Genomic DNA, 9,246 nt, shown 5'->3' on the forward strand with positions numbered 1-9,246 from the left:
GTCAATGTAGGTTCACTGATAGTGACAAAAGTACCGCTCTGGTCTGGGGTCTCGGTCGTGGGAAAGGCTGTTCACGTGTGGGGTCAGGTAGTTATGCGACCTCTCTGTGCTTTGTATTCAATTTTGTTGTGACCCTAACACGGTTCTAAAAAATAAAATCTATTGAAAAGGAAAAAAATACAGGTAAATAAAAGCTAAGTACTTTTTAAAAACAGGACCCAGACAAGTTCCCTGAGAAATTAAAAAGTGTTCAAGCTTATTAAATTCCATTCATTTATTCATTACATACATATATTTTATTTGCCATCTCTTCTTTGGTGAGGTGTCTGTTCAGATTTTTGCCTATTTTTACCTGGCAGAATAAACTTATTTCCTTATCGTTGAGTTTTAAGACCTCTTTTGGACCTTAGACCTTGATCAGATATGGACTTTTTAAAAATATGACAGCTTACCCTGTGCTGAGCTGTTCTAGAGAGTGAAGGGAACAGAAAACACCCCACCCGCATGGATCTTACTATGTAAGTAACCCACAGTAGGCCATCTTGTGATAAATGCTACGGAGAGAAACAAAAGAGAGTAAGGGGGAGAGAGAGACCATCCGAGCACAAACCAGAAGGAAGTAAAGGAAAAAGCTGGGGGCAGGGGAGGGGAGGGGGCAATGGGGAAGAAGGCTCCAAGAAGAGGCAGAGTGAGTGCAAAGGCCCCAGGGAAGGGAACATGCTCAGCCTGTTTGAAGAAGAGCAGGAGGTCAGGGTGGTGGAGTCAGGTTGGGGAAGGGCAGGGGCTGGTCATTTAGGACCATATAGGCCCCTGAGAAGGACTTTGGCTTTGGGCTGTGTATCCATTTCCTGTAGCTGCTGTAACAACTACCACAAACTAAATGGCTTAAAACAACAGCAATTAGTCTCTGACAGTTCTGAACACTAGAAGTCAGAAATCCAGGTTCAGCAGGACTATGCTCTCTCTGCGAAAGCTCTAGGGAAGCATCCTGCCTGGCCTCCTCCAGCCTCTGGTGGCTCCAGGTGGTCTTTGGCTTGTGGCTGCATCACTTTGGTCTCTGCCTCCATCTTCACACGGACTTCCCTTCTCTCCGTGTCTCGTTTTCTGTGTATCTCTTGTAAGGACACTTGTCATTGGATTTGGGGTCCTCCCGGATAACCTCCAGGATGATCTTGCCTCGAGGTGCTGACTTTGATTACCTCTGCACAGACTCTATTTCCAACAGCATGGAGGTCAATGGCAGACGGACAAGAGCCACTTCTGTGAGGCTGTGTGGACAAGAGCCCACCTGGAGTAGGTTCAAGAGAACGTGGGAGGGAACTGCAGGTGTGGACAATGCTTTTAAGGGGCTTTGCTGTAAAAAGAAGCAGAGAAAGGAGGCAACAGCTTGAGAAGGATGGGAGGTCAAGAAAGGATTTTTTTTTTAATTTCTAATTTTTGGGGGTTTTCTTTTTTGGGCTGTGCCATGCAGCTTGTGGGATCTGAGTTCGCCGACCAGGGATTGAACCCGGGCCCTGGCAGTGAAAGCGCCAAGTCCTAAGCACTGGACCGCCATGGAAGTCCCAAGAGAGAATTTTTAATATGCCGCAGAAGAGAAGAAGGCACACACACAGAGATGGTGATGTGAAGATGGAGGAAGAAATTGGGATGCTGGTGGCCACCAGAAGCTGGAAGAGGCAAGGGAGGACTCTCCCCAATAGCCTTCAGCAAGCATGAACCTGCTGATGTCTTGATTCTGGCTCAAGGACACCAGTTCTGGATTTCTGGTCTCCAAAATGTGAAGTAATAAATTTCTGTTGTTTAAGCCACCAAGTTTGTGGTAATTTGTTACAGCAACACGAACACATACACTAAATATACCCTTAAAACATAAACCTATACACATTTGTGAATATATCTGTAGGAAAAAATTGCTAGAAGTGGAATTATGAGGTCAAAGGATATGTATACTTTAGAATCTGATAGATATTTACCAAATGCCCTCCATCAGGGTGGTGGTCCTAATTTTGATTCCTGCCAACTACAAACAGGAATGCCTGGGGACTTCCAAGGTGGCACAGTGGTTAAGAATCTGCCTGCCAGTGCAGGGGATACAGGTTCGATCCCCGCTCTGGGAAGATCCCACATGCCGAGGAGCAACTAAGCCCGTGCACCACAACTATTGAGCCCGTGTGCCGCAACTACTGAAGCCCACATGCCTAGAGCCCGTGATCCACAACAAGAGAAGCCACCACAATGAGGAGCCTGTGCACCACAATGAAGAGTAGCCCCTGCTCACCACCACAAGAGAAAGCCCACACTCAGCAACAAAGACCCAATGCAGCCAATAAATTAATTAATTAATTAATTTGTTTATATATACCAAAAAGAAAAGAATGCCTACCCGCCCCCCCCAAACCTGGGGTGGCTTCCCATCCCCCACCTGGTCTCACGCACACACATTTCACAAGCAGATGAAGTCTAAGTCTGGCTTAGACTTCGAATGTGAGCAGAAGTGATGTGCCCACATCCAGGGAAAGAGAGAAGACGGTGTACATTCTCCACTTTCTCTTTTCCTCTCCAACAGCTGGGAGCCAATTTCAAGGCCCTGGGACATTGGAGAACCCACCCAGTGGAAGGAACCCATCCATCGCTGAGTCATTGAAGCACCAAACCGAGAAATATAGCCCACCAACCAGAAACACCCACATGGGACTATTGCATGTGCAAGAAATACATTTCTATTGTACTAAGCCTCTGAAATGTTGGCTTTTGTCACATTACGCTAACTAATACGCCACGATACTATTTTTTAAATAAAAACGCCAGATCCCCTTTTCTGAGGACATGTTTGGGAAGTGTTGGTCACATAAGTCAAGGTTAAGTATGACATTAGCGTGCTCGCTTTGGCAGCACATATACTAAAATTGGAACGATACAGAGAAGATTAGCATGGCCCCTGCGCAAGGATGACACGCAAATTCGTGAAGCGTTCCATATTTTTTATAAAAAAAAAAAAAAGTATGACATTAGCTGCTCTTTATTCTCTGTCATGATGAGGAAGTATCCTTCATTTTATCGATTACCAAGAGCTGTTTTTGTTTGTTTTTATCAAGAATGGGTATTGATTTGTCAAATACCTTCGCAGTTTTTGTGGAAATAAGATTTTTCTCCTTTGGCCTCCTAAGGCAATATGTCACATTAATATTTCCTAAGGCTGAAATAGCCCCACATTCCTAAAAACCATGTGTCCTTGATATGGTATCTTTTTGATATGCTACGAAATGCAAAGGGATAATCAGAACAAAATAATAGATTGGGGAACTCCTTAAACAGTATTTGTGAATTTTAATTTTCAGTCAAGAGGACTTTCCTGATGGTCCAGTGGTTAAGAATCTGCCTTCCAATGCAGGGGATGCGGGTTCAATTCCTGCTCAGGGAACTAAGATCCCACATGCCACGGGGAAGCTAAGCCCTCATGCTGCAACTAGAGAGAAGCCTGCGCGCTGTGATAAAAGATCCTGCACGCTGCAACTAAGACCCAACGCAGCCAAATAAATAAATAAATAAATTTTTTTTAAGTAAGCAGAAAATGCAAATTAAAACAGTTCAGTAGGTGAAAATTCTTCCCCTAAAACCAACTACAAAGCACAAGACTCATTTGGACAAATAACAAAAAGAAAACCTAGAATCAGATATTCAAAAAATAAAAACAGAAATGAAAGGAAAAATTAAAAAATAACTTTCCAGTTGAGCGATGAAAAAAGCGAAGAGACGCTTCTGACAACCACATTCATTGTGCGGACGGAGAGGATGTGTTTTAAGATAGGGACCATCACATAATTGTAGATTAAATGGGGTGGATGATGCTGTAGGGAGTATGATGATGTGGAGGAGGGAGGGGGTCTGCCAGAGCTGTGTCCTGGGCGGGGAACAAGGCCCAAGGTGGCCTTGGGGAGCCCCGATGATTTGCCCACTGAAATGGGGACAGATGCCGGGTGGGAGCGGAGGGGTAGCGGGAGCATGTAGTGGGGCTTCCATTTTTTTCTGTGAATTAGGAGGCAAGAGAGGACGGGAGGAGGGCAGAGATGTGGCGAGAGAGGAGGCATGACATGGGTGCCTAAGGGGAGAGTCGAAGACCCGGGGTGCCCACCTCATGACCATGATTGTGGGGTTCTCTCCATCGCACCGTGCTGGAATGTTGTTTTTAACGACATTTGGGGTTTTGCCAAACAATTGTGCCCAAGGGAGAGGGCCAAGTATGGGAGCTGACTGGGCCTGTTGGGGTGGTTTAATGGTGCCCTAAGGTCTGCAGGGGGGTGGGGGGGTTTCAGATGTGGGGGTGGTGATGGGGGCGGCAAAAAGAACTGTATGAAGACCCCAAGGGGTGGAAGAAGTGTCAGAGGCAGGGTTTGGAGGGAGGAGAGAAGATTTTGATCTAGAACAGCCAGGAGGACATCGACCCACACCCATCTAGGAATCAGGGTGTGGGGGAGAAATGGGCCCCCACTCACAGGCGGCACGGAGAGCGGTCCTCAGGGGGGAGCCAGGCTTTCGATGCGATGGAGGGAAGGAGACACTGAAGGGGAGGTTGAGCATATGAGGGGCTTTGCGGATGTGCCCAGGCTCTCCAGAGCCAAATGGAAGGATGTGGGGTCAGGATGAGAGGCCCAGGAGTCTTGGGCTTCTTGGGACCATCAAAATGGGGGTACAGGGCATGATGGGACCACATGGGATGGTCCCCAAGCAGATCACGGGGCCCTGGGACCCTCTACATTCTAGTGAAGTTCCTCATTAGACAACTTTCTATTACAATTTGACATGTGGCAGGCACCATGAGAGAAACCCCAGCTGGACCCAAACCTGACAAACATCTATCCTCGGGAGGCTGTGTCTTGAGATAGAGATCATGATATGCCAGGTCTGTCTTCTTGCTCGGTCCAAGAGAACTCAAGTATCACTTGGTTCTGGAGGGTTTGACTGTCCTTAAATCACATCTCCTGAAACTGAACAGTAACTGAAAGTTCTGGAACTCTTCCTCTGTGCCACGTTAAGTGCTTTTACAGAGAGTAGTTCATTTTGTCTTCACAACAGCCCTATGAAGTTAGGTATATTACCATTCCCATTTTACAGATGAGGACACTGAGGCAGACAAAGGTAAAGCCATTTGTTTGGATTTCAGAGCCAGCAAGTGGTAGTGTCAGAATTTGAACATGAGCCTATGATCTTCACCCAGGCTCCTCTGCCTGCTCCCAGCACAAGCAAGCATCAGAAAAGCCGAAACTGACACATGTCTGCAGAACAGGGGTGCTGCTTAATTGCCCCAACTCTGGAGATAGAAAGAAACTTTTCGATTCAAAAGTTACTCCCCGTCCTCCCCGCATAGTCACCCATTCAGTGATCAGCACTTATTGTCTCTTCCTCTCTCAGTTAAATGGCCAAATGGTGCTTCCAGTGGTGACTTACTGTTTCAGAACTGCAGAGGGACTTCCCTGGTAGTCCAGTGGTCAGGACTCTGTGCTTCCACTGCAGGGGTCCCTGATTCGATGCCTGGTTGGGGAACTAAGATCCTGCAAGGCGTGCAGTGTGGCCAAAAAAATCCAAAAAACCAAAAAACAAACAAAACAAAACAAAACAAAAAACCTGCCAGGGGAAAATGCTCAGTAGAGGAAAAAGAGAAGTTGCCAGATGTTGATTCAGAAGCAATGAGCGATTCCCACATTTGTCTATCTGACAATCCAGCACTGTAGTCTGGCCATGTCTTCTTTTGAGCGCAGAACTCAGGAAGACTCTTTGAAGTGTTCCAAGGTTTTCTTCTGGAAGGCACATGCCCTTCAATCTTTCAACACCCCGGCACAAAGCATTGGCTCAGTGCATCTCGATTTTCCACAGCCCGAGGCAACTTCATCAATTCTGACTCTGGTTTCTCTCGTCTCTTGTTTACATTGTTAAGGCATTGCAGGAATGGGACCACTGTGAGGTAACAGGAAGATGAGATGGGTTGTGTCGCTACACCAATAAGATTGGGTTCATCTGCAAGTAACCTAGTCCTGAAAATAGTGAGTTAATCTGTATAGAAGAACACAAATACGCATTCCTGAGAGGTACGGTGGCCCATGGTGTTACAGACCCGGGCTCCTTCTATCTCATTGCTCTGCCACATGTGGCTTTCTTTTCCAAGATCATCTCATAGTCCAATATGATTGCTGGAGCTTCAGCCATTACCTCGACACTCCAGGTGACAGAAAAGCAAAACGAAGAAGAAGAGGAAGAAGTCACTTTGTTTTTTTTTTTCCCTCTGCCGCCGGCTAAGGCGGCCTTCACCTTCATTGCGCCACGGCGGCTTTCGGGCGAGCCCCTGACTCGCGCACGTGTTAGACTCCTTGGTCCGTGTTTCAAGACGGGTCGGGTGGGTGGCCGACATCGCCGCTGACCCCGTGCGCTCGCTTCGCCCGACGGCGTGGCCCCCGGGGTGGGCGGAGGGGGAGGACCCCCGCCAGGCCCCTCCCTGGGTCCCCCCCGGGCCAGACGGCGCGACCCGCCCCCCGCCCGGGGCGCACTGTGCCCAGTGCGCCCCGCCCCGACCCACCCAGAAGTCACTTTTAAAGAGATGTTCCAGTGTTACCTCCACCCTTTCACTATAATTCCTCCGTCCAAAGTTTTATTATATCTCTGTCTCTAGATGTAAAGAATACTGGAGAAAGTAGTGTTTTAGTTGGCAGCACTGTGTCCAGCTTTTAAAAACAAAACAAACAAACAAAAAAGAACAGTGCTCTTTTGCTAAGATGAAGGAAAGAATTGCAATTGGGAGGCAAACATCCGGCTTTGTTATAGTTATTCTGCTGTATTATATGGAAGAAGATCAAGGCCATGGGTTCAGGAAGGACTAGGAGACATACATGTGGCTGGTGCTGGGATTTGTGGACAAGCTATGCTGGAAAAGCATATGCAAGCAAAGTACACAGAGGTGGTTAGTCTAAGGGTGATTTCTGCTTCCCCCAAGCAGCCTGAAGGTGGGGCTCGCAGGGGAGTGCTACTTAAATGGTAAAAATAACATGCTAAATTTGCCTCCTGGCCAATTCAAGTGGGGGGTCCATTCTGTTCATCAGGCCAGGGATGAGGGCCTAGTACTATGAGGTCCCTGTCAGTCTCTATTTATTCTGAAATCTAGCTAATCACTGCAGAATCCTTCACAATATCACAGAGAGTCAAGTTCAGGACTTGGCCCATCTCTCATGAGTTCAGACCAGTTATTAGAAGTGTCCATGCATAGCCCAGCTTCCTGAGACTCAGTAAGCCACCCATGTAGGAGGGGTCTCAGCTGGGTCAAGTTCAGGGCCCCCACTGGCCCAGGTATTGCCTCTGTGACAATTATAAAAATAAGAAAAAGGTGCTCTCTCTGGGGAGACGCAGCTCTATTCTCGATCTCAGCCCCCGCACAGCCAGGAGCATTTGTGCTGTGCACAGCCTGAACAGCTGGGAATGGCAGCCCTGATAAAGAGGATAGTGACTAGGGGCTGGCATCATGTTTCCTGGTCACCCAAACAACCATAAGTGATTATTTCCCAAGTGTGGAGAGAACTTTGTACTCCTGCCCCATTGATGTGTGCCCTTCCTCCACCCTGCCAAGCTGGCGAGGATAGAGCAAAGCAGTGAAGAACATGGGTTCAGATTTAGATAAACCTGGGCTCAAATCCTGGCTTTGCACTTAAGAGTTGAGTGATCTTGGGCAGCCTGTGGCCCCTCTTGAGACTCAGTTTCCTTTTCTCTAAAATGAGACTCACTACACCTATCTCAGAATTCTTATGACGTTTCAAAGAGACATAATCTATGTGGATTAGTTAGAATTAGGCTCAGCTTTGAGAAGCAGGAAAACCCAAGGGAGTAATGGCATAAAAAATACCAAACTGGTATCTTTTCTTCCCGAACTCAAGATGGCAGGAGGTGGAGCATCCAGCCCCAAGATGTGGCTCCCTTCTCAAGGTCAACATATAGTCCATGGTGTTGGAGCTTCAGGGACAAACAACCTGCACATTCCAGCTCGCTGGAAAGAGGGGAGGGCAGGTGAGAAGGTACGTGTCTTGGAGGACACACACACAATTTGTCTGTAACCCATTGACCAGAAATCACAAGGGTACGCTTCAGTGGGAAGCTGGGAAATGTACTTTTTATTCAGGATGGTCCCGCTCCCAGCTGAATATTGGGGTTTCAGTTATTAAAGAAGTAGAGGAGATAGCGGGGGACTGCTACAGCCTCTGCTGTGATGCGTGAAGCACTTAGGGCAGAATCTCAAACATTCTTTGGACGGATCAACTCCATCTCACACCCAACAATCCGGATTGTGAGGATTACTTGAGGTGCATCCCAGAAGAGCAAGGATGGCTCGACCAGGGCGTCTGCTTTTGTCTCATCTCATTTAACATGAAGGGAGGCTTCATGGAGGAGAGGGTTGTTGAGCAGGTCCCTGAAGTACAGATAGAAGTTGCTCAGGTAGACGTGTGTTGGGAGGAGGGTCTTATGGGGGAGAGGGTGAAGCAGCAGCTGAGGGGCAGACACTAGAAACGGGAGCCTGAGTGGGGAATGTGTTAGGTCAGGATCCCTGGAAGCAGAACCTGAGATGCGGATTCGTGTTCAAGAGATGCATTAAGGGGGGGCTGTCCGAGGGGAGGGGGAAGCAAGGTGGAGCAGAGGAAGAGAGCCCAGCAGGGGTGTGGATGCAGGGGTGTGGATGCAGCCTGCCCCCTTAGGAGCCCTGGACCGTGGAGCACTCACAGGCTTGGTCCACCGTCGGTCCCGGGCGTGAGGAGCTTGGCTGGGAGAGGGGCCAACCTCCCCATCATGGTGGCTCCTGATTGGCAGAGAGCAATTCCCCCCGGGAATGGGGTGCTGGTGGGAATTTAGCAGCCAGTCTCATAGCAGTGGGAGGATGGGCACATCAGCCTGGTTAAGAAATGGTGGGTGGGGGAGGGATGTATGCTTAGCAGTGACTATCACAGGGAAGGACAGGCAATGGCATTCAACTGGAATATGGGGACCCAGAAGGGAGTGATGGGGATCCCTACATCACTGGGGGTGGGGAACCACAAACGGCCAACTGGGCCCAGATCATGGGGCTGGCCAGTCAGGCCATGGGTTCTGAGCACCCACAGGGACCCAGGACTGGCTTTTCCTGCCAGAATGAGGAGTTTGAACTGAACTGTGAAGTCAAAGGGGAGCATTAGAGGTGACCCCAAGTGAGGGGTTTGTGGCAGGATTCAGACAAACTCA

General features: G+C 48.4%; 1 non-coding gene across 1 annotated transcript; it reads left to right on the forward strand.

Moving 5' to 3' along the window:
* Window positions 1-2,876: 2,876 nt before the first annotated feature.
* Window positions 2,877-2,983, forward strand: LOC130830680 (U6 spliceosomal RNA). The gene has a single exon (XR_009047848.1). It is a non-coding gene; the product is annotated as a U6 spliceosomal RNA (small nuclear RNA).
* The last annotated feature ends 6,263 nt before the right edge of the window (window positions 2,984-9,246 follow it).

The sequence above is a fragment of the Hippopotamus amphibius genome, chromosome 10 (assembly GCF_030028045.1).
Source record: "Hippopotamus amphibius kiboko isolate mHipAmp2 chromosome 10, mHipAmp2.hap2, whole genome shotgun sequence".
NCBI classification, from domain to species: domain Eukaryota; kingdom Metazoa; phylum Chordata; class Mammalia; order Artiodactyla; family Hippopotamidae; genus Hippopotamus; species Hippopotamus amphibius.